Below are 8,139 nucleotides of genomic sequence, written 5' to 3'. Positions count from 1 at the left end.
CTATGGAAATTGGCAAAGGAAAAGAGGCAATAATTGACATTTAATTATGAAAATAAAGGAAAATAAGATAAAAGGAAGGTGAAAAGACGAATTTTGCATGCAAGGGAAATTAGAGGGAAAATGAAGGAAAATGAAGAAAAAGGGAGATCAATAATAAAAATGCATAAGAGATAGAGCTTTTGGTCAATTTAGTTTGCCTCTTTCCTTTTATTCTCTCTCTCATACACTCATACACTCATACACTTAGAGTATTGTTGGAGAATTTGACATTTACTTGGCTTTGAAGAAAAGAGAAGCAAAGGAAAGCGAAGGAAAGCAAGGAGAACATTGGATTAACAACTTTAGCAGGGAGATCTTGTAGGTAACAGGTTTCATGTGTGATTTCCTAGCTGAGGTGTGAATGAATGGTACATGCATTTGTATATTTGGTTCATTTGTTGTCATTTTCATGGGTTTTGCCTGGTTCAACAATGGTTTCAGCCTTGCCTTTCCATTTCCTAGCTAACAATGGTGTGATGGATTCATTCTTGCTTGAGCTTTGGATTTTTGGAAGGTTTTGGAACCATGTGAGGTGGTCTCAGGAAAATTCCCAAGGTTTGGGGTTGGAGATGGTTTTATTTGGGAATCCCTCGATAGGTGGGTGGAGACAGGAAAATTCCTCAAGGTATGGTGAAGAAATTTTGAGGCATCCAAGTTCAGTTTGGTTTTGTGATCTCAGGGCAGGTTTAGATGAGATCACAATAGCTTGAGGGTAGAGGTGGTTTTAACCTCTAGATTCCTTGGTTGATTATGTTGTGGTTTATCCCATGAGATCCCACAATCATGCTTGGAATATGACACAGGGTTGATTGGATGAAAGAAATATTTGGCTTAGCCCAACCTATGATCAGGTGGTATGTGGAAGTCCCTGACTTGGTTGGCTTTTGCATAAGTTAAAAAGAGTAATTTTTTTATTGTGATCCATGAGCACTTATACTTGTTATTGTGTTGATTTGATGACTGATTTTTCATGGTTAATATTATGGTTATATGTCGGTTATAAAAATGGCTTTATAATGTGCTCTAGTTATGACTCTTATTCATGATTTGTTAAGTATTTGAATGATTGGTGAATGCATAGGCTAGCAAGTGTTGTTGCAGCGACTTGAGAGGGCATTAAACCTTTTTGGTGATTCTCAGATGAAGTTCAAAGATTAAAGATCATATATGCATCCATGACCTATAAGTCATATGTTTACCATATGTTTAACGAAATGTATAATGTGCACTAGGAAGTCTAGGTTAAGTTCTTGCTTCAAGTTTGAATGTTTGGCACTGTTATCACCTTAATCATGATTCTAGAAAGTTATAGGTAGTGGTTTGAAGGCTAGCCTAGAAAAGTGGCTTAAATCTCAGAACCGCTGGCACTAAACTGGAAAAGTTAAGTCATAACCGCATGGAAGCATACGTATGAGTGTGGTTATAGCCTCATAATCGCATGCATGTTGTGTTGTGGGTGCGGTTAGGGTGTTAAGTCAGTGAAAGGATTCCAGCTCAATGATTGACCACCTGGGGTGATTTGGAACTTTCTGAGGGGTTTGTCGTCTCTGAGGGATGTCAATTTGTGGTCAAATTGCAGGCCCCACTTCCATAACTAGAATTTGGAGGTCAAGTCATGTCATAGTAACACCCACACTCACATTTACCCTGGGAGCTTGTTAAAGCGGGTAAATGTTGGGAGAGGTGGTTACATTTATTAAGGTAATCATAAAAAAAATGACTTCTTTAATTAGAAGTAGTTTAACTAATAGAAGTTTTGCCTTGAGTCTAGCTATACAAGTTTGAGTGAGATTGTGATTTATTATTTAAAATGAGTTTGTGAATGTATATATAGACTGAAAACCATAAAGCACTCGGAATTTGCATATTACACATCTCAAACTTGAAATTCTAAAAAACCTTTACCAAATTGACAAAAAAACTATAAAAAAAACCAAAATATTTATTAATTTAAAAAATATAAAAATATAAAACTTATTAATTAAATTACACCAAATAACAATATAATATTATTTATCCAAATAACAATATTATATGATCTAAAAAAAATATTATATGATTTAAATCTCTTCTGTAATCTATAATAAATTAAAAAAAAAAAATTAGTAAAACCAAAAATTTATCTGTAATTTCTATAATCTAAATTATTAAAAAAATCTATATTAAATAAAACATTCAAAAAAACATAAATATTGCTGCTGCGCTACCAACTAAATGGTCACGTTAATATATTAACAAAACATAAACCAAACATAAATATTGCTGGTGCGCCTACCAACTAAATGGCCATGCGTTATGTGAGGAACAACCATAAATCAAACATAATGCATACTCTTAAGCCGCTTAAAAGACTCTTATACATGGGATTATTATAAATTTGATATTTTAATGTTAAGGTTTTCTTAAGTATTGTTTGTATATGATATTTACTAAGTATAATTTAATTAAGAAATAAATTACAGTTTTATTCAGTCGTAAGCGTTTTTTTTATTTGGAGGTTCTACAATATTTTTTATGTGGCATTTTGAAAACCTAAATTTTTTTTATGAAAACCTAACCGTAATTGCACTTCTCTTTTGAAAAGTCAACTGCAATTACATTCCCCTCTGTTTAACGCTATCACCCTTCCGTTACAAATAATTTGCAAATACCAGTTTAAATTATATTGACAAATCAAAATATCGATAACTACACTATTAGTTTCCATGGTCTTAAAAGTAAAAAGAAATACTAAGCATTTTTACACGTGCATAAGGTAAGAAAAAGTTAACAAGAAAGACCCAGCATTTATACATGGGCTTAACCGACCTAAAGTGATTCTTATGCAAAACCGTCATCGAAGTCATCTTTAAATTGCAACAATATCCTTAAATTATAATATCACAGTTATTGTTGCAATTTAAAGATATAGTTGCAATTTTTATGCATAAATTTGAGATACATTAGACGTTTTATGTTATAATTTAAGGATATGGTTGCAATTTAAAGATATATGCTTAAATTTTAGATATTAGATATTTTTGAATGAAAAATTATCCAAAAATAAAATCTTTAAAAATAAACCAGAATCACTTTCCAATCATAATTTAAACCAGTCTTTAAATTAATATATATATATATATATATTTACAAAAATTACTCTACTATTATTTATAAAAACATATAAATATAAATATATTTACGAAAAATTCCTCTACTATTATTTATATTGTTATAAGCCGTAATGTAAGTGTAAAATTGAGGATGTAAGTGTAAAATTGCACCCGCACTTCTTAATACAACCACTTCTTAATACAACCTTAATACAATTTACCTATGGCGAGGTAACTATCTGATGTTCGGAGTTACTAATATTTTTCAAACATTCTTAATACAACCGATCTCTGTATCTTAGATAAATACAACCTATCTCTATATCTTATATAAGATAAATTTATGGAATATTTACCTATCAATATCTACCTATGGCGACGTAAATATTTAATCTTCGGAGTTACTAATTCAAAATTCTCATCCAAACGATAGAAAATTCCTCCTTTCTCCTGTAATTTGACATCCAACAAATCCCCTCTCAACAATGGCTGTGCGATGATGACCCCAAATTCCATTTTCTCGGGCTACAGAACCGCGGTACTACCAAACCCTAAATTCTCCTTTCTTGATTTCCCTTGCACCAGCAATCGTCTCTCTCCAACCTCGAGGCTGAAGAAACATGACTGTATTTGCAGGTCACAATCGTCCATACGGCCGCCTTGAGCTTTCGCAACGAGGCCTTAATCCTCTCGGGGACGGTCTTCTTGATGGTAAACCTGTAGCTATGGAGAAACGTCTGCCTTTTCTTCCAAAAATCTGCTCCTCGACGTCTAGACAGCGACCAATACTCTTCGTCCTCGGACTCGAACTCGCGACCGTCTTTGGATTCAGGGGTTTGCAGGTTGAGCGGGGAGAAAGGAAGTCTTACAGAGGCCTCTCTCAGTACCTGGCTAAAGCTCCGCCGGGTACTGCTATAAGACAGTGGAAGCTCCATTGCAGAAGTAAGGGTTAAAGAAAGTAAAGAATAGCTCTTTAAAGCCTGGACATGGAATTTAGGGCACGGCCGGATCAAGAAAACAAGCGATGAGATTCCAGGACTTGCGTTGCTACACGTCAGGGCTTTCCCTTTTCAATGCCCGAAGCTTCCATCTGTTACACGCGGCCTCCAGGCCTGCCATTCAATTTATGAATTTCTACGCCTGAAATTCTTATCACTTGCGTCAAATGACGTGTTTGGCAATAAATATATGCAGCTGGAAGGTGCCGTGGTCATATCGAATCCTGTCACGTACAAACCGAACATAAAAAACGGTAAATGAGTTGTTTGACAGCTCAGCATTGAGGTTAATCTAACCCAAGGTTGAAAATAATGCAGTCTTCTAATGAGGCTGAGGAATTGTCTGGACAATCTAAAGTGGCCGGAATTCGTGTAAAACAATTCAAAAAATCTTATAAAGGCAATGTTTGAATCGTGGTTTTATGGTGGAAATAAATTTAACACCATCAAAAATATTTAGGACATCTAAAATTTTGAACTTTAACAACTATAATTTAGATTTACAAAAATTTTAACCAAATTTTCTCTAAATATAATGCGGAAAATAATACCTCGGCTGTGAACTGCCCTTTTTAATTTCAGGTGGGGGTACAAGGTACACCTAACCCCATCTTTACTGGACATGAAATACCTTAACATTATCTTGATGGTACATGAAAATTCCTTGAGGAGTCGGAAAAGTTTATCATGTTATGTGACAAGGCCTATCATTTCATTTTCATGGCCATTTGGTTTTGTTTTTCATCTCACGAGCAGAGATATTATATAAATTTATTACAATCTTATGTTTAATATCTATATAAAATATTAAAAATAAATAAATAATTTTTTTATTTTAAGTATTATAATTAAATTTTTATTTTATTATTTACCTAAAATATTAAAAATAAAAAATAATTTTAAATTTTAAATATTATAATTAAATTTTTATTTTATTTTAACGTAACGCATTTCTTCAACTTTAAGTTATCATCGCTTTTTCCAAAACAATGCACGAGCCCATCCTACCGGAATTTCAACATTTAAAATGAATATTATTAAGTCAGTGAGAAAATTGAGGGACTGATATTTATATTTTCCTCCCTTATTTAAAAATAAAATGGAAATTTTTTAAATAATATTATATATTTTTTATAAGAAAAAGTGGCGAGTAAATTAACATGTTGCGATATAGATGGATATAATTAATATATATACATATATATATATTAAATTGATAAATATGATAAAAGTATTATAGAAAAATTGATACAGTAATAAGATTATGTCATAAAATATGAAATTTTTTATGAATATTTTTTATTATCAAAGTTTGTTATTTTTTAAGCATTTTCACAGAACATATATTCATGTTTATTTATCCATCATATACTAAATTGATAAGCATTATAAATATATTACTGTATAAATTGGATAAGACTATATAGTAAAACATGACAATTTAAAAATAATATAGAAAATTAGGTCATAAATGTCTTGCATTAGCAAAGTTCATTAAGCCTCCTAACTATTTCCAGCAAAACACATGTTTATGTTTGACTAATGCATTGAGAAAACTCCACTTATAATATCCATAAATTCTAGTTGAGGAGACCATTGAGTGTCAATGTCCTCATCTGTAACACCCTCCTCCCACATCCACCCAAGTAACCATGCCAACCCGGGTAAACATGAGACGAGAGGCTACTATGATCATATTTGACCTCCTATGTGACCTTAAGGAAGTGGAATCGACAGAATATCACATACAGTCATCCAACATCATCAACAGAACCCTCAGGAGACAAGTCAGCCACTCAGATAACATGTCCCTGGGTCCCACCACTGCTCTAGATCTCTTAGGCCATAGTCACTCTCATGCTATAGGCAAGGGAGCGGCCAGCAACCTAAAGTCATTCTCACAAGCTTGCCTGCCAACGACCAGAGACCAAATTTGCCAATATTGTGCTATCAACCTAGGATTTAAGCCACTTTTTCAGGCCCAGAGCCCAGGCCACTACCCAGAATGGAGTGATAGCTTAGAATCAGTAGAAATACAGGGAAACAATGATGCAACAATAATAAATTGAACACGACCATAACTAAACCCCTACTAGCCATGACAGGGATTTCGTCAAACACATCATCAACATGTAACCTACAAGTGTAAAGAACATAATTAAGTGTAGGGATTTCATTCTTATCTGAGAATCGCTATGAACCGTTGTTCCCTTATATCAATTGCAACATTATTCTCTATTAGGTCAAAGAAACATCATCCATTCATATACAAGTAAAAACATGTTGAAAGCCATACGTAGTTGTTGTCATAAAATATACATATAACTAGCATAATAGGAACAGAAATATCATAAACATATCAGCCATCAATACATTTACACATGAAAATCAAGGGAATCAATTTCTCATTAATGAATGCAATGAACCAAACAGAGATATGACTACCATGTTCCACCTGACCATAGATTGGTTGAGCCAAGTCTCTCTTCAGTCAATCACCCCGTGCTATATTCCAAGCATGAATGTGGGAGTCATAGAACACACCAAAAACACCAATCAACGTGGATGCCACTGGAGTTCTCCACCTACACTGTGAGGAATTTGAGTGCCTCCTGGCCTCTCAGGTTTTACCATGTATCCACAGACTGATTCAAGGATCACTAGGCTCTACACTGCGGCATATTCTCCATGCTTTACCGTGCATCCCATCTCGGGACCACTAGGCCCAATGAAGAGAAAATCCACCTATTAGCTTTACCGTATATCCCGCCATTCACCAGCAAGGATTACTAGGCCCACTGAGGCACACAATATGGCTTTACCGTAACCCATAGTCCGGTGCAGGGGTTACTAGGCCAATGGCTTTGTGATCCTTAGTTTGGTTCAGGGACCACTAGACCATGTGTTTTTCAATTTGGAGATCCACCCTACTCAACTTCGAATCCATTTTAGTCATCCCACATAAACTGTATGAGAGAACCCATCTCATCAAAGCTATCAAGAAATGGCAAAGCTAGGATGAATATACTGTCACACCTGGAAAAACCCATGCCATGGTAGAAAATAAACACATGCAATCCCATGCATGCCAAATCTAGCAAGGAAAATACACATGCAAGTTGATACCTGCAATGAAGCTTGTTGTACCTACTTGATCTTTCCTTTCCTTACTTGATCTTTGCTTCTTCTTGTCTTATTTGGCTTTCTTGCTCCAATGCCAAAGTGCTCCAAGAAACTCTAAGTTTCCAAGAGTAAGAGAGAGAGAGAGAAGAATGAGAGAGCTCCAAAGCTAAACTGACAAAAGGTTATCAACTGATCCTCATAAGCCTTTTTATGAATGAGACCTATATTTTTTTCATTTTCCATTATTTTCCTTCATTTTCCTCCTCACATGCAACCTGTGACCTTTCACCTCCCTTTTCTCCTAATTTCCATTATTTCCATAAATAGTTGTGCCAAAAATGTCATTTTGCGTTTCCAAAGCCTTAGCCACTATATTTGCCAATTTCCTTAGCCATAAACAACCAAATGAACACCCCCTAAGATGTCTTGCCCAACATTCAGCTTGGAATAAGTGTCCCATCAACCGTGATTATTGTTTTGAACTTATATTACATGGAATTTTCACCAGGGATATTACAAAACCCTCCCCCTTGGGGGACATCATCCTTAGTGTTCAATCACACATATACCTCAGCAACCTATTGAAAAAATACATGCTGCTCATGGAGCTTTATAAAACAACAAGTTGCAGTATTTATAATGAAAGACCTACGCAAGACAAAACATCATGACAACATGACAACATACCGCATAGTGGAGCTTTATAACACAACTCATTATTGTATTTACAATGATCATTCTGCTAAGTGCCAATCCACATGACATCATAACATCATGATAACATAACCACATGATGGCATAGTAACATGACAACATAATCATAATAACATGACATCGATACCACATAGTGGAGCTTTATAACATAACTCATGGTGGTATTTACATCC

This window comes from Pinus tabuliformis, chromosome 7 (assembly GCF_031772625.1).
Source record: "Pinus tabuliformis cultivar Carrire ecotype Pingquan chromosome 7, CPIR1, whole genome shotgun sequence".
NCBI lineage: Eukaryota > Viridiplantae > Streptophyta > Pinopsida > Pinales > Pinaceae > Pinus > Pinus tabuliformis.
This window is presented reverse-complemented; position numbering follows the sequence as displayed.